Raw genomic sequence first — 21,578 nt, forward strand, 5'->3', positions numbered from 1 at the left:
TGTGATGGCTAAACAGAGATTTTCTGTCTCATAAATTAAGAATTAGCAATTGCATTGTCTACTACCATATCCCATGAAATACTTCTAAACTCAGAGAACTCTTTTTTGGTTTTAAAAGATACCAAGATCCATTTTATCGCTTGTTTGAAGATTATTCATTTTATGGCTGGAGGGAGATTATGGCACTTTTGCCATCCTCCAGCCTTTCCCCCATCTTCCAAGAACCTTTTGCCCCACCTGCCTTGCCATGATGAAAATGTTACAGGACACACTCAGCAAGGGGTTGCTTGGGAGAAACCTGTGTGAGAATGTGTGCCTTCGTTTGGATATGAGAGGGTATCTACCAGCAGGGATGCCCATCCAATTATCTCTTCCGAAGGTGCACTCCCTATTCTTTTAGGAGCATATTAATCATTTTTACACTATCCTGACTCCTAATCAAAGGCGTTTCCAGTGTTGTCAAAACAGTGCCTGCCTGCATCTGTTTTCTTCAATTGGCCTGGGTTCCAGGGAGTGTTTGTGAGAGGGGAGAGAACAAGAGATTGACAGTCTTGTGTTGACATTTTGTGGCTGTTTGGAAACGAAAACAATCCAGGTCTGATGTTGTAATTCCTCCTTTTATGGGCAAAAAGCAATGTCTCAGCATGAATGAGCATAACCGAACACACTAGGACACACCCCAGACACACTGTGTACTCCCGGGACACTCTCCATGCTTTTAGTTACTGCTGTTGTAGAATGAAAGGCAGAAAAGATCTTTCATTGAGCCAAAGAATCAAGAAATCTTTTGGTTCTCCACATCTAAATCTCCTACTCCAGTGGAATGAATAAAATGTCAAAGAGAAAAAAGAATCCTGATTTTTATTTAATATATATATGTCTTTTTTTCTTCTTTTAAAACTATAAATTAATCACAACTCAATTTTTAGTTACCCAAGTAATAGATTTTCATTGATAAATATGAAAACAATATAGATAAACAAAACTTCTCTTTACCTATTCCCCTAATCTGACACTGTTCTTCATTGTATATCATTATTATCTCTCCACTGCACATACTTCCAGGCATTTTCTAAGCATTTACATTCATATATGTCTATTTGCATATAGGAACGCATATATTTATTTGGTTGGAATTTTTGTTTAATACATAAACTGTTCATATGGTACATATTCTACTATGACTAGCTTTTCTAACTTAAATATGTGTTGCATATATTCTTCATATCAGTATGTATTCATTGATCTTATTTGCTTTAAGAGAAGTATAATCTTTCACAGAATGGATACATGGAAATGTATTTAATTATTTCCCAAATGATGAAAATTTAGGTTATTTTCAATTTTTTTATGATTACAAGCAATACTGTGATGAAATTTGTTGTACTTATCTTTTTAATCACATGTGCTAATGTTTTCTATAGAATAGAACATGAAGAAATGAAATTTATGGGTTAAAGGGTAACACTTGCTTTTTAAAAGCAACAGTAAAAACTATCTATCTCACTGTCTTAGCTTGAGCTGCCATAACAAAGTATCATAGACCAGGTGGCTTAAACAACAGACATTCATTTCTCACAGTTTTGGAGACTGGTAAGTCCAAGATCAAGATGCCTGCAGATTTGGTTCCTGGTGAGGGCCTTCTTCCTTACTTGCAGATGGCCACCTTTTTGCTGTTTCCTCACATGGTGAAGAGAGAGAAGGCTCTGGCCTTATCTTCCTCTTCTTATAAGGACACTAATCTCATCACAGAGGGGGCCCAACTTCATTTAAACCAAATTACTTCCCAAAGACCCCACCTTCAAATACCATCATATTAGGGGTTTGGGTTTCACATAGGTATTTTGAGGGTACACAAACATTCAATCCATTATATATCTATTTATCTGAATTAATAGTAAATTCCTATAGAAAAAATTTCAAAGTCAGGATCAAGTGGAATCATAAATCTAAAAGCAGGCAGACAAAAATGGATTTTAATTTAACTACATTGATAATCACATTAACTCTAAATGTTCTAAACACTTTATTAGAAAACACAGATTGTCAGATAGGATCAAAAGAAAATAGCAAAACTCGACCCTATCCTACCTACAAGAAACCCACTTTATATCTAAAGACACAGATAGGTTAAAAGTAAAAGGAGAGAAACAAACAGTAGTCAAACACTAACAAAAAGAAAGTCAAAGTGCTTAATAACAAACTGGACTTAAGAACAAGAAATTATTACTAGGGATGAATGTGTATTAGATTATAATAAAGAGGTCAATTCATAAAGAAGACATAATAATCCTAAATGTGTACGCATCAAAGTAGCTTCAAAACACATGAAACAAAAATTGACAGAATTGAAAGAGTAAATAGACAAATCCAGTTATAGTTGAACTCTTTAGCACTTCTCTCTCAGTAATCAAATAGAAAAAATGGAGAGGAAATTACTAAGAATGTAGATAACCTAAACAACACTGTCAACCAACTTGACCGAATTGACATTTAGAGAGCGCTTTACTCAGCAACAGTGGTACCTCAAAAATATTAAAAGAATTTAAATCTTCCAAGGTATGCCCTCTGACCATTATAGGGTTAAAGAAGAAATCAATAACAGAAAAAGATTTTAAAAATCCCCTAATATTTGGATATTAAACAACATATTCTAAGGAACCCATGGGTCAAATAAGAATTCACAGGAGAAATTGGAAAACATCTTGAATTGGATAAAAATAAAGATTCAAAAGGTCAAAATTTGTAGTACAGCTAAAGCTGTACTTAGAAGAAAATATGTAGCATTAAATGCTTATGTCAGAAAGGTAATTGGAAAACTCACAAAACTGAAAAGAGCAATGGAGAAACAGAATCACAACAAGCAAGAACAAGGGATGAGGCAGTAGCTGGACACATAGCCACAATCATGCTTCCCAGCAGTTCTGCATCAGTTGCAGGCTACTGGCTGCCACAAGTTGCCTGGAAGCCTCTCTTGGCTCCAGAAATTGGCTCTTAACCACCCCAGCTGTTGCCACCCATAACAAGAATGGTTTCCTTCATTTCTTGACACCAGCTCTCTCTTCATAGTCCAGAGCTTGAGAGTCTGATTGGTTGAGCCCAGGCCATGTTCTTCTATCCTAGCTACAAAAGTTGATAGGAGAGTAAGTGGCTTAAGTGTTCAGTTTCTATGGTGGCAGGCTGTGTCTCCAGTAAAAACTCAGAAAGTGAGGATCTCTCCAAACAAAAGAAACAATTTCAGAAAAGTTATCACTATGCCATCCCACCATCTTTTCCCAGACTCCTGTTTTCCTCCCAACAGCCAATCATTCTCGTTAGTTTCTAGAGTAGCTCCAGAAAAGGATACATATGTGTAAATTTCTGTGTGTCCCTCTCCCTTCTTTATAAGTGAATAGAAATTTATAAGGTTATTGAGTGAGACTTTCCCTGATACTGTGTAGCTGGTTAGAAAGACCCAGACCTGTGATCGAAGGGTACCCTATAGTTTAGAGAGGATTTTAAGACATCTTTCTTGGGACTTTTGAAGAGGCTGAAGCACTGGATCTTTTACTCCATTCATCATCCTAGCTCCATTCTTCCTAGTCCAGAAAAAACAACTGAGGAGCAAAGAGCATGAAAGAAGTCAGAGTTATCAGGAATGCGGCATTCATGTTGGGAGGCTATTTCTGGACCCCACACAACAACTCCTCACCTAATTCAGGCAGGGCTTCCACCAGCCCTTCTCTCCAATTAACAAACGAGGTAGGTGGATGCTTAAGGAATCACTGGTAGCGTTTGGGAATATTGGCAGGAAAGGGAAACTAATGTCTCACTCCCTGACTTGCTGCCTGCCTCACATGGCTGGACAACTGGATATGAGATTTAAATAGGACATGAATGAAAAGTCTAAACTAAACTAGACTGAACATTGTTTAATTACGACAATGAGCCCTGCCCAAGATGTTGTTTGTTACATGATGGCAAAGGAGATTGACAGAGTGTGGTGAAAGTATTTATTCATATTGGTGACAGTACTTAGTTGCAGTCAATAGAATCCACTATAGCTAGCTTTAAAAGAGGAGTTTTATTTAGGGATATAGAAGGCTCATGGAACCACTGATAAGGTTAAAGAATCAGACTCCAGGCTGAACTCCATGGACCTGACCTCAAAAGCGTTTCTGTCTCTGCCACAAAATAAAACGAACAAATAAGTAAACAAACAAACAAATCAGGAAGCCACCACAACTTCTGGCTTCAAGACTCTTTTTGCTGAGAGAGGCCAAATGAATGCTCCATGTCCTACCTTCTTAAAATAAAGTTAGTTTTAAATCAAAGCTTTCTGTAGATATAGTTTATTTTTGCAACCTGAGTTATACGTCCCCATCATTGGGGCATGGGAAATGGCAACATTTGGTTGTTGTTTTTGATTCTACATTGGAAACATTGGATTTAAATTATGGGAAATATTAGAATGTGGAAAAGCATTTAATAGATTTGGGGCAACACAAATGACAGTATTGACTATAGCTATCCTTGGAAAAAATAAATCATTCTATGTTAATTCACACTGAACTGAGACTGTGCAAAAAACTGGTTGAAGAAATATATAGCTATGAACTACAAGTTATTTTTGTCATTTAAAATGTGTCTATATCTGGTCAGGCGCGGTGGCTCATGCCTGTAATCCCAGCACTTTGGGAGGCTGAGGTGGATGGATTGCTTGAGGTCAGGAGTTCAAGACCAACCTGGCCAACATGGTGAAACCTCATCTCTACTAAAAATACAAAAAATTAGCTGGGCGTGGTGGCATGCGCCTGTAATCCCAGCTACTCAGGAGGCTGAGGCAGGAGAATTGCTTGAACCCAGGAGGCAGAGGTAGCAGTGAACCAAGATTATGCCACTGCACTCCAGCCTGGGTGACACAGCAAGACTCTGTCTCAAAAATAAATAAATAAATACAAATTTAAAAATAAAAAATAAAATATATCTACATCAGTTACACATAGATTTGCTTCGGTTTGTTAGTGGCTGTATAATATTTCACTATGAGGATGAACTCTATCATATTAAGCCCTCTAATGATAGAAATTCAAGTTGCTTGCTATCTTTTACTATTTTTTTCAAGAGCAAAAGTTTTTTTTTTTTAAGCTGCAATGCAAATCCTGGCACACAAGTGCAAGCATAACAACATCTTCCATGATTATGTCCCTTCTAAATAACAGGCTAGAATCTCTTTGCTTTTTCCTCCTGAGTTAAATAAAAGGATCCTTTTGTTCCTCTCAAGAATGTACTACATAATTTTAAATCTATTCTTGAATAAAAGTAACAGCAATAGAAACAGACTCATGGCAGATGTAGCTCTCACATCAGCCACCAGCTACGCCTGACCTCAGGCAAGTCACAAATCCCTTTGGACTTCATTTCATTACCTCTAAAATGTAAGGGTTGGACAAGATGATCTCTGAGGCCCAGCTACTAAACTGTGGTCCTTAGTAGTGTCTTTAGGATACATAATATTGCCTGAACCTTTTATGGCATCAATAATTATGCCCTTTAGGTATAGTAACTTCCAGTTTCTTCTCGTGTCTCCATCCCTTCACTTTCCCAACAGCAAAAGCAGCATCTCAAACAGAGTAGATGGTTAGTAAACCAGTTATTGACCAATGGGACAAGCCTATTGATGAGAGACAAAATTTGAATTTATCCATTCATTCATCATCCAAAATAACCAACCCTGTGCTTTGCTTGTATTTCAGTTCTAGAATATTATTTCCTAAGAATTTCTATACTTCCCTATGGCTAATGAATAGAACCATCCCTTACCGATTCCATTCTTTTGCAATTGAATTATTTCGTATTGTAAAGTATGGTTATAAAGTAAATATTGTTTTCCCTTAAATTTATTCTATTAGTAATGTACTCTTTTAGTCCTTTGGAAAATTTGGAACTCTAAATAATCCAAATCCCTTCATGGAAATCAGGCAAAACCTGCTGGAAGAGTTTCTCTTTAATGTCTATGAAAGTATTTTGTAAATGCCCCACCTTAATGCAGCTCTGTGATTGTGGACAAAAAAGTAGAGCCCAGGGTCTTGAATGGACAATGGATTATAATGAGGTAGATAACCTTGGAGCATGGTGAGAACAGCATACACTTCATTGGGCAAATCATCTTTTGCCTCACTAGCTGTGTGGCCTTAGGGTAGTTACCTTACCTCTCTGGGCCTCAAGTTAATAATACTTTCTTGGCAGGGCTATTGTGAAATCTAAACAAGTATATGTAACATGTTGTCATATGTAACCCCCAATCATAGTAGTTGTTAATATGATTACCCATGCAGAGTGATGTTGATAAATACAGAAGGCATTCTAGAATAAATGGTGTTGAAATGGTAGGCTAAATGCAAAGCCACAGTGAAGAAGGCAGGACAGCCTGGACCAAGTGTAAGGAACTACCCTTTAGCTTCCACAAAGCCACCTGAATGGAATCTCCTGCTGTCAGCTCACCAGATGCAATCTCCACAGGTTTATGTAAAAGCTGGTTATGCTCTTAATTTGGTCCACTAAAAAATTGTCCATTGTCCCCTGGAGTGACCTTTATGCCGAAAACATCATCTAGCTATTCATGAAGAGGTGTATGCAGTGTGTCTTGGCTATCTTGGAATGCCTCTTCTATTACCACATTCAGAACATCACTTCCGCATTCCCTTCTCTCCAACCCAACTGCTGCCTTGTCTCAGGCTGTTATCCACCGTTCCCTGACTCTTGCACTAGTCTTGCCTGGAGCCTCACTCCTCTGTGAGCTGTCTTTAATCTGGCTGCCAGAGTTATTGCTCCACTGTCTCTCTGCTGTCTACAGGGGGAAATCATATTCTTCTGTAGCACTTACAAAAGCCTCCATCACCTCTCCTTCTGCCTCTTCAACCTAATCTCCACCATTTCCTGCCATTCTCTCCCCATCAACCCCCGCCCAATCAAACTCCACTCTCCCAGGAATACTGATCTATTTACATGTCCCAGAATGTTCTATGTTTTGTATTGCACATAGAGTTCCTCCTGTCTGGAATGCCCTCCACAAATGTGTTCATTTGAGACGCACCTACCAGCTTTTGTGATGCCTTCCCTGGCTCCTTTTCTCAGCTTAGCTGTGCTCCTCCCCTGCACCCACCCAATCTTCCAGACAAACCTCCCTAATGCAATTGCCTTGCTGCAGTGTAATGCTTTGTCTTTGGCCTCCCACAGTCATATCACAAGGCCCTTGAAAGGCTCTTTGATAATGAGAACTACATGTGTTTTCATCTTTATATCCCTGGGACTTAGAACAACACTTGGCACATAGCAGGTGCATGATAAATGATGGTACCTGCTCTCTGCATCAGTTGGGAATGAGTTTGGCTGCAAGTAACAGAATACCTGGCTAAGAGTATTTCCCACAGAAGTAACACAGGGAATTATTTCCTACAGATAACAAGGTTTCTGGAAGCAAGTAGTTGCTGGTGTTGGCTTAGATATTCACTGATGCCATCAGGGTCCCTGGTTCTATCTTTCCCCTTTCAGTCTATTCTCAACACAGCAGCCAGAGTGATCTTAAAATGTCAATCAAATCATGTCACCCTCTCCTCCAACCCTCCAGTGATTTGCTTAATGATTTGCTTGTTTTGCTCAGGGGAATAGCCACAGTCCTTATATTAACCTCTAATGCCCTGCCCAGGGTGAATACCTACTTTTCTTTTTTCCATAATACTTATCACCATGTGACATATTATAGCCTTTACTTCTCATATGTTATATATTGTCTTTCTCTCCTGTTACCACGAAAAATAAACTCCAAGGAGGCAGGGATTTTGTGTGCTTTTTTCACTGCTCTGTCTCTAGCAACTAGAACAGTGCCTGGCACATAACAGACACTCAATAAATACTAGTTGAATAAATACATGAATGGCTCTTTCTACTTTACCTCCCTTCCAGTCTAAGCTTTGTCTTCATCTTTGTTGCCTCATGGCTACATGATGGCTGCTGCTTTCCAGACATCATGTCCATGTCCAAGGCAAAAAGAATTTGGGGACGAGTAGTGCCAGACACATGGGTCCCTCTTTATCACATAAGCAAAACCTTCTCAGGAGTCCCAAGCTGACTTTAGTTTATATCTATTTGGCTTGGGTTATGGCACAAGCTACCAGCAGCAGTGAGAGAAGCTAGGAAAGCAAGTAGGTAACTGGGCACATTGCTGCCCTGAGCAAGATTGAAAAGAAGAGAAGGGCTGGACACGGTATCACTAACTGGGTCCGCTGTGAAACTGCTAAAGGAAGAACCCAGACTTTGGGAGCAAAATGGGAAATGCACCACCCTCTCCTAGAATCATCTCTGCCTCACATCCCTTCATTTCCCAGATGACCTGCCCTTGGCCAGTGGAGGAACATGAAAGGCACAGGCGGCCTGTGGCCTGAGGCTCAGAGAGTGCAACACAGACCTTAGTGTCTGCTCCCTTGAAGCTCACCGGAAGGCCAGCATATAATAGCGTTCAAATAATTGCATCTCTCAGGCTTGCAAGCACGCTCAGCATTGTTCAGGCAAACTGTGCCTTCCTGTGCCTCTGAACTTGGTCACCGCAGATCAGCCCTGCCCAGTCTTTGGGTGCTCCAGACTGCACACTGATGAAGAAACTTTGGCAACTGTTAAATTGCCTGCAGATGGGTCCAGTCACGCAGAAACATTCAGGCAGTGTCCTCCAGGCCCTTTGTGTGCTTCCCCGGATACAAGAGAGTGGGACCTGGACCCCCCCTCTGCCCAGCAGGCTTATGCTGCCCTACATCCTCTGGGGAAGTGACTGCAGCTCATTTGAACCTAGAAGCAACCATGTGATGCTGTCCCAAGCCGTGGTTCTCCTGACACATGTAGCAGAAGCCATTCCAGGAAGAAAAGGTGCCTGGACCCTGGATATTAGGGCCTGAAGCAAGGCATCACCAGGAAATTCTCTTTAGTTATTTTGGCTCTGACCTCGATTCCATCATGACGCTTGTCACCACGTTCTTCACTAGGTGAGGGGCACCATGAGGATAGTGACTGTGTCTTTCATCTGTTTGTACCTCTAGCACGTAGCACACTGCCTAGTACCATAGCAGGTGCCAAATAAATAGGCACTGAAAGAATGAATGAAAGATTCCCTGAAAATAGAATGTGACAGGCATATGGAAGTGAGAGGCAAGAGGGAGCCTGACGCACCCTGTGAGTGGTACAATACTTCTTCATAGCCTTTGCATTACAGTCTAAAGATTTTACCAACTTCAAATATTAAACACCTAGAGAGATTTTTTTCCCACTTTTGCTGTCTTAAGCTCATTAATTTTCTTCAAGGTTTTGCCTATTGTTGCCACTGGAAAGAAAGAGGGGAAAAAATGTTAGCACGTCCATGGAATTTGCAAAGTTACCAAATAGTTTAATATCCAGGTAAATCAGTGGCAGCTCAAAAATTCCATGATTGTGTAATCCTGCCTCAGCTTTTTAATATGAGAATACTTACCACTGAAGGAGTACCTTGATCCCCTCTGACCAGCTGTGAGCTTATTAGTCTAATTCCCAAGTAACTCTAATCAAACATGATCATTTAAAAAATCTTCAGTAGCTAATCTTCCTCTCATTCAATTAAAAATATCTGTCATCTTCTCGATGTGACATCCAAAGGCTGGGAGTCCCAAACCTTGCTAAAAGAGAAAAGACATTTTCCCTATATCATGTGCTGGGGTATTTCCAGGGCTTAAAATGGTGAGAAAGAAATTCTCTCCTGTGTCCTATGCCAGCCAGTAGCATTCTCTCCAAACTATTCCCACACACTCCCACCCAGATGAATTGTATTTAAAGAGAATAGATCCTTCACCTGAACACTCTATCTGATTTAGAATTCTGCTTTCTCCTGGCCCATGAATGCGGAGAGAAAGCTATAATTCTTTACAATCATGAGCATCTTTAGCCTTGGGAAGTGTGTCAATGTGCTGGAAGAAGGTAGTTGCTTCTCAAAGGCTGCCATGTTAGAAATCCATACGGCCAATGTTTCTGCCATTGTTCCTTTCCTGCTGTGAGGAAAAGTGCCTATGTGGTCTCTGGCTACACGTGATGGTCCTGTGTGATACGATGCCATGATCTGGCCGTCTCTTACAGTACAGCTTTTCATTCCGAGAGAGCCTGTCGTGCTGGCTGTTTTGGATGCAGCTTGGCATGAGCACAGAAAGTCCATACAGCCACCCACAACTTGATCTACTAGTTGTGAACGGAAACTTTTGAACACGTTCCACCAGCTGCACAATGGTACCATTTATTACTTTATTCTCAGGGGAAAACGTTTGCTGTGTGAATAATACCAGGGACTTATGTAAGCTTCTTCACTTTCAGGGAGCTTTATGGGTGTCAGCAAATTCACACAACACCCTGGTAAGGTAGCAAGTCATTGTTATGTCTTCTTTACAGGGAGAGAAACCAGATCACGGCATCGGATTTTCCCAAGGCCAAATGGACAATAAGTGGCATGGACTTATTTCCAGAGAGATCCATACTATTCTGCTGGAAAGCACAAAGAATTTCCCACTCACAGAAAGTCTCAGTGGGATTCAATCCTGGACTTAAAACTTGTGGATTAGTACCCTGACTTTTGATGTATCTCCTAAATGTTGCCTTACTTTGGGTTTTGTTCAGATGGGTAAAAAGAGCAAGATAAGGCAGAGGCACCCATCTAGGAGAGTGATGAAGATTTCAGTATCTCCCTTGCCACTGAGTAATTGTCCAATCTATAATCACAAGATCATGGGGGTTTGGGGCTGTGTGAGGGGATGTAAGTATCTATAAAGCCCCATGAGAAAAAAAAAAAAAAACTTGCCGTATAATATAGAACAGATTTGTTGATTTCAATTGCTGTTTCAGAGATTGAGAAAGTTTCCCCTGTCAGCTCCAGGAACATACTAAATGCCTGCTGTAGTGAACTGAATTGTGGCCTCCAAAAAGATATGTCCAAGCCGTCAACCCCAGTACCTCTGACTGTGACCTTATGTAGCAAATGGGTCGTTGCAGGTGTAATTAAGGAATGATCTTGGGATGAGATCATCTGGATTTAGGATAGGCTTAAGTCCAATGACAGCAGTCCTTAAAAGAGAATGGCAGTGGGAGATCTGAGACACAGACATACAGAGGGGAAGACCCGGTGAAGACACAGGCAGGGACTGGAGTGATTCAGCTGTAAGCCAACGAACGCCAAGGGTTGCCAGCAGCCACCTGAAGCCAGGAGAGCGTGGAATGGGTTCTCCCTCAGAGCCTCCAGAAGGAACTGACTCTGCCAGCACCTTGATTTCAGGCTTCTGGCCTCCAAAACTGTGAGAGAATTAATTTTCATTGTGTTTTAGGTCACCCAGTTTGTGGCTATTTGTTAGACCAGCCCCAATAAACCCTCTTCAGCTCCTTCTTCCAGTCTTTAGAGTCATATGGACTTTAACCAATTTAAAGCTGTATACACACCATGCCAAAGATTTCATTTTAATTGTTTTATTTTTGTAGAAATGGGGTCTTGCTCTGTTGTCCAGACTGGAGTGCAGTGATGTGATCGTAGCTCACTGCAGCCTTGAACTGCTGGTCCAAGTGATCCTCCTGCCTCAGCATCTCCAAATCTTTTAATTTGTGTGTGCGTGTGTGTGTGTGTGTGTGTGTGTGTATGACAGAGAGAGAAAGGGCATTCTAATTCCAAAGTGATTGAAAATTATTCTCCTAGATAACCACCATTAGTGAACGAAGAATTGGATTATCTTGACACATCTCACTGTGAAAGCAGAAGGGGCATCTGGAAGGCAGGAGAAGTCAAGAAGACAGTGGAATGAGTTCAAATTCTGATTGCAAAGCAACAGTTTTCTCACCTTCTCTTCTCTAGGCCACTGCACCAAGGAGCACACACGGAGCACAGAATAGCCTTTGAAAATCATAAGGTAATAATTACACAAATCCATGACACAAAATTCAACTATTATTGAAATTCATAATATAGAAAATGACAGCCTCTAACATACATATGGTACATATTCCTCTGATATTTTTTTCCCTGCTCAACAATATAAATACACACACACACACTCTTTCTCCCCCTAACATTTTAAAAATTGGAATGGAGAGTAGGTCTGCAGGCAGCCTGGTACCTACTAATTTTTTGGAGCTAATTCAGCTTGACAGAAGGAATGTTTGCTGAGTGTGCCTGGGTGTAAGTCCTGTTTCTTGCAAGCCTTGGGTAAGGCACAAAACCTTCACAAAATACATCTGATATGAAATTACTTCTATGGTTAGAGAACAAGTTTGGCAAACCTTTTCTGTCAAAGACTCGGTAGTAAATATTTTAGGCTCGTGGGCCATAAGGTCTCCACTGCAACGACCCAACTCTCTGGTGTAGCGGGAAAGCAGCCACAGATCATGTGCACACGCATGTGCATTTGTGCCGTATTGTCAGTACACTGCTGCAGAACAGATTACCCCACACTCAGTTAATTAAAATAACACCCACTTATTATTTCTAGTTCTGTAGGTCAGAAGTCTGGGTGGACTTAGCTGGGCTCTTCACTTAGGTTTCACCCTGCTGACATGAAAGTATTGGCTGGCTGGGCTCTTATCTGGGGACTTCCAAGCTCATTCAGGTTGTTGGAAGAATCCATCTCCTCGGGGGTGTAGGACTGAAGTCCTGGTTTCCCTGCTGCTTGTCATCAGGGCCACACTCAGGGCTCCTCTGGGCAGTTCATAGTACAGATGTTTGCTCTCTTCCTGGTCAGCTGTAGCATGTTTCTTTAACTTCTCTTCTGCTACCAGCAAGAGAGAACCCTGTTGTAAATGGCTCATATGATTAGATTAGGCATGCCTGGGTAATTTCCCGTTTGAAGAGCCCCAAATCAACTGATTAGTAATCTTAATGACGTCTGCAAGAATCCCCTTTGCAATAAAATGTAACATAAATCACAGGAGTGATACTTCAGTACATTCACAGGTTTCATTCACACTCAAAGGGAGGCGATTATACAAGGATGAGCATCCCTGGGGGACATTTTAGAATTCTGCCCACCACAGCTGGGTTCTAATATAGCTTTATTTATTGACACCGAAATTCAAATTGAATACAATGTTCTTGTGTAACAAAATAGCGTTCTTCTTTTGATTTCCTTCTTAATCATTTAAAAATGTAAAAATTCTTAACTACTGAGGCTGCACAGAAACAGGCAAAGGCCTGGATCTAGCCCATGACCTGTGGTTTCCTGACCCCTGGGCTAGAAGGTAAGTAAACAAGTCTTGAAAAAATACCAAAAGAGAAATTGTCATAGTGCCCCATCCAGTGCCTTGATCACAGTAGGTACTCAACGAACGAATGAACAGATACTGAGTTCCAGGAGAGACAGAAGATACATGCACGCCACATATCCTAGAGCTGTGTCCGCTGCTGTGGGTAAAATACAAACACTCCCGTCTCTCCTTTTGAATGTGAGGCCGGGCATAATCACAGGACATTCAGGTGACCCAGAGCTCAGACTCCAGTGCCTTCCACGTTTCCCTCAGGCTCCAAAGCAAAAGCACGGTATAATTACAAGCGCCATGTTGCAGTTTAGGTCAATCCAGCGCATGTTATCTGATAACTGAATTCCAAAGCCAAGCGAAACTCTCAGCAGTCTTTCCCCAAGATGCTGGGCTCAGCATCAGCGTTCAGTTCTCCTTAATTACAGGTTGGCTTGTTTTGTTGCGCAATAGTGCCCCAGCCCAGATGAATGTCATTTCCTTTCTTGGTAGGTGAAATGGATGAGGTGAGAAAGGCCCGGACCACGCCGAGAATCGAATGCATGGTAAACATAGGGCCATGGGGAAGTCTTAACACCGCTCGGCAAGATCTCTCACCGATGGATCCACCCTCTATGTTTTCTGATTGGAAACATTCCCTGAGATGGGAAGGATCATGCTGTTGGCTGAGCCTGCATCACAGGAGTATTATTTGCTCTGGAAAACCTGGGAGAGGGTGTCCCAGTCTGTGAACTACCCAGACCCCCAGCTTCACAGAATAGGAGGATGAGGAGGATCCCAAGGAACACCTGCATCAACTCTCACGTTCTACAAGGGAAGAAGCCAGCTGTCAGGGACATTAAATCACTTTCCCAAATGTACCAAGCTAGTTAGAGTGAAGAAAGTTCCTGTTTATCCCAATTCCCAGTGAAATGCCATTTCTGCGCCATATCTTCTCTTCTCCATGTGTCCTATGCTCTCGCACTTTTGTGCTGCTTAGCGTTTTGCCCACAAGTGTGCCAGAGATTCTTGCTCATTCTTTCTCCTCCCACGGTCACAACACCTCCCTGGGCTGTTGTCACCTCTTACTTTGCAATTCAAAATGTTGAAGGAGGTGCGACCCGTCTAGATTTTCGTGTAGCCTTCTCTCCTGATTGCTGTTTCAGATAACACATTCAGGGTGTTGGTAAATAGCTGTGAATCAGAGCCTTGGGGACAGCCTGGTTTGGTGTGTGGACAGTCTGGCTAACGTCATAGCAGTCCCTGCCTTAAATATCAATGTCCGAGGAAGGTGGGATGCTGTTTCCAAAAGACTGATTTGCACCTCTGCTAATATATGGCTGAGTGTTCTTTAAAATGGAGTATTCTGCTTGCCCTCTGCCACCTACACAACACCCTAAATCTTTGGAAGAACGTGCTTCTTGTTGGACCTACGAGTGGGGAGCCTCTTTCCTTGTCCAGCCTGTCCCAGTGTCTCAGGAACCCTTGAGGTTTCTGTCCCCGTTCCACATACTTAGCCCCATCTCCAGGCTTCCTGTCCATCAGCTTGAGAGCTCATACTCTAGGAGTCTTAAGTGCTGAGTTCCCTAGTGGGAACTCACTGGACTCAATGCCCCACGTCCCTCCTTCTCTCTCTCAGTGCTTTGGGATGGGCTTTGTGCCAGCTGTGCCCATCCTGCTGTTCTGCAGCTTGGTGCCCCAGTTTGGCTGGCAATTCCTTCCTTACGTGATGGGCACATTCTTTCACCAACCCAGGGTCCTTCCAGCTCCTCCACCAAAATAGTGCCCTGGTTGTCCTCACTTGTCCCATCTTCGGCACGGAGGCACTTGATTCTGTGGCATTTGGCACTGCTCACTGGGCCTTCTTTTCTTTTCACTGTAAGACTCATGCATTAGATCTGTCTTGCTATATTCCTAACAATGTCTCTGTGTCCCCACTCCCATTCAACTCTTGCCATTCTCCAGCCATTGCTCTTGAAGAATGTGGGACTAATACCCCTGGGTAGGGTCACAAGGCCCTGCAGAGGTGATGCCATGAAGTTGCCTACACAGAACTGCCTCCCTGCTAAGAGTTCCAGGATCAAATTCTTCTAGTCGCCTGCTTGGGTGGGTCCTCATCCCCACCCCTGCCCAGGGCACCATCTGTGGGAGATTAGGAAGTAACCACTGTCCACCCCTCAGACACCACGTGCTGCATGACTGTGTCCTGAGGCAGCCACATGGCTGCCAGCTCTGAAGGTCCTGAGATCCCCATTCTGAGGCCCTTCGCTGACTCACTGCCCTCATTCTTCTCTCTCTGTCCACAATCAGGGCAACGACATCCACACGATGAAGGCAGGCCCTGTGCAGTGGATGCCAGGCTGTCTTCACATGCATTTCTCTCTCTCTTAAGCATCCTGGACCATAAAGCCCTAGTGTGCTGCTCCTACCTTGCCAGGAGGACTACTGTCTCAGCTCCGTCTCCTGAAGACTGACCCTACAGGAGAGATACAAGCATCTCCTGTTACCTGTGCCCAGACAGTCCTTAAAAAATCATTTTCCTATTTGATAAACATAAAAATGTTATGTCTGACCAGCCAACAGGCTCTAGACCTGAGCTGTCTAGGAAGATGAGGCCCCACCCCTAACTGGTGCCCTCTTTGCAGATTCACTGATGCAGATTCTTGTCAGCAGAGATAACTTGTCAAATTTTACTTTCATCAAGAGAAATATAATTAGAGCGATATACTTTTGATTTCTAAATTATGAAATTCTATTATAATGTGAAATATGTATTTTCAAAGTATACATACATTTCCTTTTAGAAATGTTGATATACCTCCCTAGGAACTTTCCTTCCTTTTGTTAGAAAACCAATGCTGTAAAATGTTAGGGAACAAAAGAAAGGTATGGAGGAAGATCAACATTGTGGGACCCAGGAAGAAACAGGGAAGAAGAATCCCACTATGAAACTACCTTTCCAGGACAAATAATGTTCTCAGAAATGGGCATGTACTTTGTCTCCAGGCAGATAGCCTGCCCATTACATTTTTGTTTTGTTTTGTTTGAGACAGAGTCTCACTCTGTCACCTAGGCTGGAGTGCAGTGGCACGATGGCACGATCTTGGCTCACTGCAACCTCCACCTCCTGGGTTCAAGCGATTCTCCTGCCTCAACCTCCTGAGTAGCTGGGACTACAGGTGCCTGCCACCATGCCCAGCTAATTTTTGTATTTTTTTTAGTAGAGATGTGGTTTCACCATGTTGGCCAGGCTGGTCTCGAACTCTTGACTTCAAGTGATATGCCTTCCTCGACCTCCCATTACATTTTAAATAGCACAGCTCTCTGTTACTCTGTATATTTCCCAAATAAAAAGTTTTCAGCTCAACCTCTAGAAATGCTCTGCTATATCAACTTTCTGTTTCTAACGCCATGAGTTGACTACGACTCACGCACCAGCCAACCAGTTTTATCACTTGCCATTAGGAGGTCCTTGGGAAGCAATGGGAAAGCTCCCCAGTCCAGAGAAACCAACTGCAGGCGTGTGTCTGAACTCAGGGGCTCCAACCAAGAGCAGGCAAGGGCCTGCGGGAGGTGAGTGCATTTTGGATTTGGGGAGCAAGGCTGGTGGGATTCTGCTAACGAAACTGATCACAGGTGGCAGGGCTCTCCTTTGAACTTGATTATTTTTAAAGTTCACCTCTCCTGATCCATAACGAGGTCTGGTGAGACTTGTCATGGTCCCAGAATCATTTCGATCATTCCAGCTCAGCAGAAACAATGAGAGAACATCAATATGGCAACTCCACAGACGTCTGGGAACAGGGATCATCACCCAGGCCTGGGAGCTCTGCGCAGTTTTGTCTGCCTTTGCTCCACAGTGCTCTTTGCCCTTAACACTGCACCACTGTACAGATTCACACAGCTGGCACTAGCTCCACAGTGGCTAAGGTTGTGTTGCTTAGGACTGACCTGGAGGAGAGTGGAGGAAAAGATGGTATTAATGGCTTCCTTTCATGTCAACAGGTTCACTGAAAAAGGAGCAAAAGGCTTAGTCATGTTTTAATGCTCCCAAAGCTTACTACATATCCAGGATATTTTGGGTTATATTTAGTATTTGATTCACGTTTCAATTATTTTAGCAGTAGACAAAGCAAAAGCTGAGTGAGTCCCATGCAGTAAAATCCTGAAAGCTTTTCCCAACCTAAAGATAGCTAATAACTTTCAGCTTACATTTTACATGAGGAAAAACAAATGTTTCAGTGAAGCGTCCCAAATTCTTAGAAGAATCAGAGATAAGAAGCTCCCGCCAGCAACTTCAGTGTCCCTGGCCCAATTTAGTGGTTTGTGCCTTGGCAGAGCTCCCACTAACAGGACAGAGGACTCTTTGGGAAGACAGAGCCCATTTGAAAGGCGAGTGTTATTTATAAATTATCTCCAGATGGTCCAGTTCCTACAATTCCTACGTTGCTCAGACTCTCAGAGTGGAAATTTTAATCATAGACTGTTTGAGGTTGATTTGGTCTAAGCGAGGGACAATTTTGAGGATTCAAATGACAAAAAGAAGGCAGAAGAGTTATCTCTTCAGACTGCTCTCCGGAGACCTGCCCTTGCTTCTGGAGCCTTACTTAATCATCATTTGTTTTCTGCTTTGCAATTCACAAAGCCCTTTTCTCAGAGTTTCAGACAGGCCTCCTCCCTTTGCACCTGGGAGGAACTACTGAAAACATCCTCCAGGGTAGGAACCACACTGAATATTTAATTTACTTTTTAGAACATCTAATACATATTAGATGTATAGATATTATACAAAAGACACAGGTTAGGTATTAGAACTCCAATTCTACCTGTTTCTATTAAGCACGTCCCCACATCAGGAACTGTTGTCTGGTCTACAGCCTGCCCGCCTGCCCGCCTGCCTGCCTGCCTTCCTTTCCCTCCCTCCCACCTTTCTTCCGTCCCTCCTTCCTTCCTTGCTTCCTTCTTTCCCTCCCTCCCACCTACCTTCCTTCCTTCCTTCCTTCCCTCTTTCTGTACTTCAATCTTTCCACCAGTCAGTCCTTCCATTATTTCTTTCATTTATCCAGCAATTGTTTATGAAGAACTTACTATGTGCCAGGGATGGGGTTAGCTATGGCTCAGAGTTCAGAACACACTTCAGATCTCAGTGGAGAAAGAAGTAGCATGTGAGCCCTCCCCACCACAGACCTCTGCAGAACCTCATGAATTCTAGCCCATGACAGTCCACATATGCAAAGGAAAAAACCCTTGCCATGCTTACGTCTACCATGTTGAATGCCAGCAAGACTCTGGGGAAAGATTATCTGTCCAAGTTTATGAAATTAAATGTGCCCTTGGAGTGGGGGTGGGGGTTCTCTTGGGCCTGCAGACATCATTTAACTGCTTTAATAAACCTGTCCTGGAACTTCCCCATCATGGTACTTCTTCATATCTGAGATAACTTCAAATTTTAGGCTATCTTTTCCTTTACTTTCAGCTAAAAGCAACATACCAGGTGCATGCTTCAGATGGATTATACCATAATTCAGGAGTTGGCAAATTATAGGCCTATGAACAGCTGTCTGTTTCTGTAAGTAAAGTTTTATTGGAACACGACCTCATCCATTCTTTCAAGTACTGTCTTTGGCTGCTATTCCATTACAATAGCAACACTGAGTAGTTGTGATGGAGGCCAAATGGCCCTTAAGCCTAAAATTCCTCTATTTGGCCCTATAAGAAGAAGTTTGCAAACCTTTGCCATTGTTGAACATGATCATTCCTTTTGTTGTTGGATATTGTTTTTCTAAGCTTCTCCAAAAATTATCTTTTTAAGCAAGGTTTTAAACCTGTCACTTGGCCATATTCTTGCATATAAAACCAAATGTTACAAATTGGGAAAGAATCCAATTAGAAAATAAATAATGCAGGCATGGAAGTAATTTACAATCATCTTCTAGATCATCTGGGATCTTATTAGAGTCTGCCAAAGGTTGCGGTCAATGCACGAGATTACATTTTCCACGTATAAATAAGTACAGGTAATTATAATAACAAATTCAAAACTACGGCCTAATCCAGGAGAAGAACAAGAAAAAATGTGGGTTTTTTTTTTCCCCCTCATTTTAGGTTTAAATCAGCCAAACTAAACTTCCTCCTGGGCTGAAAGATGTTGGTGGAACTCACATCACAATGAATATTATTACAGCTGAGGGAGAAAGGGCCCTGAAATGAGTATCCAGGAGGCCCTCCTTAAGCACCCTTGCTTCAGAGTTCTGCAAACCAAGTGTTGGGGAGATAACGACTATTGGTTAAATAAGGCACAATCAAAGTCTGTCATGTAAATACAGCCAAATATATATTTGATATTTTGGCTTGTTGCCATATTCTCTCGCTCTCCTAAAGAAGAAAAAAACCATTCTTTTTAGAAAGTTCCCTGGGATGGCTGAAGTTGCCTTCCTTTAAACTATCCGGGTGGCAGGCAGTTCTGCAGTTAATTAAAATTGCGGCTGCACAGGTTGCAGGAAGGAGCAAATAACTTATTGAACTTTGTGGGAACTTCAAGATACAGCGGCCCCAGCCATACATTTTTCCTTGCTTCTTTAGAAGCTGCTTACAAACCTTCCCCTTGTTGCAGAAAGAACAAGATGTTCACGTCTCCTAAGTTTTTGGGGGGCTTCCAGATTGTCCCCAGGTCAAAACCTGCCAAACAAACTGGTGAGGTGCGTAATGATCTGAACAATCTTTGTGGATGAGCCGAGCCTGGTTCTTTTGTCATGGGGAGTCATCTAGGACGAGCTTGGCATCCTGGACAGAGTCCAGAGTACACAGCCCCTGAAGGCAACGCTCCATAAATGCCCAGGATCTGGCGATGCTCTACACACACACACACACACACACACACACACACACACACACACACACAATACCAAGTGCAGTGAAAACATCACCACTTAACTCTCGGGAAAGCAGCTAGACAACGACTGACTGCAACATATTAGACTCAGAGTATGGACAATTAGAGACAGAAAGTTTCAACTTTATGAATATTCAACAGGAACCAATAAAATTGTTTTTGGAAAGCTCCCATTTACAACTTCCAGCCCATTCCACAGTTATCTTCTTTCCAAAACATCTGATATGGGAGCCTTCCACTTCCTTTCCCAAAGAACGCTGGATGTGTGCTAAGTTTTCCATCTCAACCATGTAAATCAATAACTTTTGCACCCCGTTTCTTAACTGAGAGAGATATTAACATCTGTGACTAAGAAAGTACTCAGTTTATTGAAGGGTTTTAACTCTTATAATAATTAAAGTGATAGGAAAATTTATAAATAACTGAAGTAAGTAAATTTTTCAACTTAGGAAAGAACAGTTAAAAGTTGGGCACCTTTCCTTTTTTTAACTTGAAAGAGGTTTGATACATGTTATTCACTATCTCATTATAATTTTGACATACAGCCTTGTCAATGGGTAGAGAGAAGTACTATTTATTTGAAAGCATGTGAAGCTCAAAGTGATTAAATGATTTAGTAAGGTTGCAATGCCTTCTTGTTAGCCATGTTTATGGTTATTATTCTATGCTACTACATCTTTTCAAAAGACAAAAACTTACAAAAATTTAGAAAATCACTCATTGTTTCACAACTTAAAAAGAAAAACACTCAACCAAAATCACTCATTGTTTTATAACTTATAAAAGAAAAAGACTCAACCAAATAAAGATAAAGACATAATTTGGCTGGAAAGTGTGGGTTTAACTGTCAGAGCTATGTAACTAAAGGGATGCTTCAGGAAACTTACCTGGCCCTCTGAACCTCATTTTCTCATCCATAAAATTGGTATAATAATATCTACCAGGCAAAATTGTTGGGAATTGGGAATAAAATACACAATGTCCCTGGAATACGGTGGACCCACCACAAATGGTAGTTATTCACATTTTGGAGTGAATGGCATTAAGGCATCAGGTGTTTGGATTTTACATGTGATTAAAAATATTTATTATACATTATGTTCTATTATAAACATTTGTCTCTTTGTAGACTTATATTGCCCAATAAAAAGTGCATATACCATTTTCCATGTAAATAATTCATATTATCAGACATATAGGTAGTTTCCTATCTTTACTCTTGCAGATAACATTGTGATGAAAATCTTTATGCATGGTTGGGCGCGGTGGCTCACGCCTGTAATCCCAGCACTTTGGGAGGCTGAGGCAGGTGGATCACCTGAGGTCAGGAGTTCGAGACCATCCTGGACAACATGGTGAAACCCCGTCTCTACTAAAAATACAAAAATTAGTCAGGTGAGGTGGCGCACGCCTATAATCCCAGCTACTCAGG

This window comes from Nomascus leucogenys, chromosome 18 (genome assembly GCF_006542625.1).
Source record: "Nomascus leucogenys isolate Asia chromosome 18, Asia_NLE_v1, whole genome shotgun sequence".
Lineage (NCBI taxonomy): Eukaryota > Metazoa > Chordata > Mammalia > Primates > Hylobatidae > Nomascus > Nomascus leucogenys.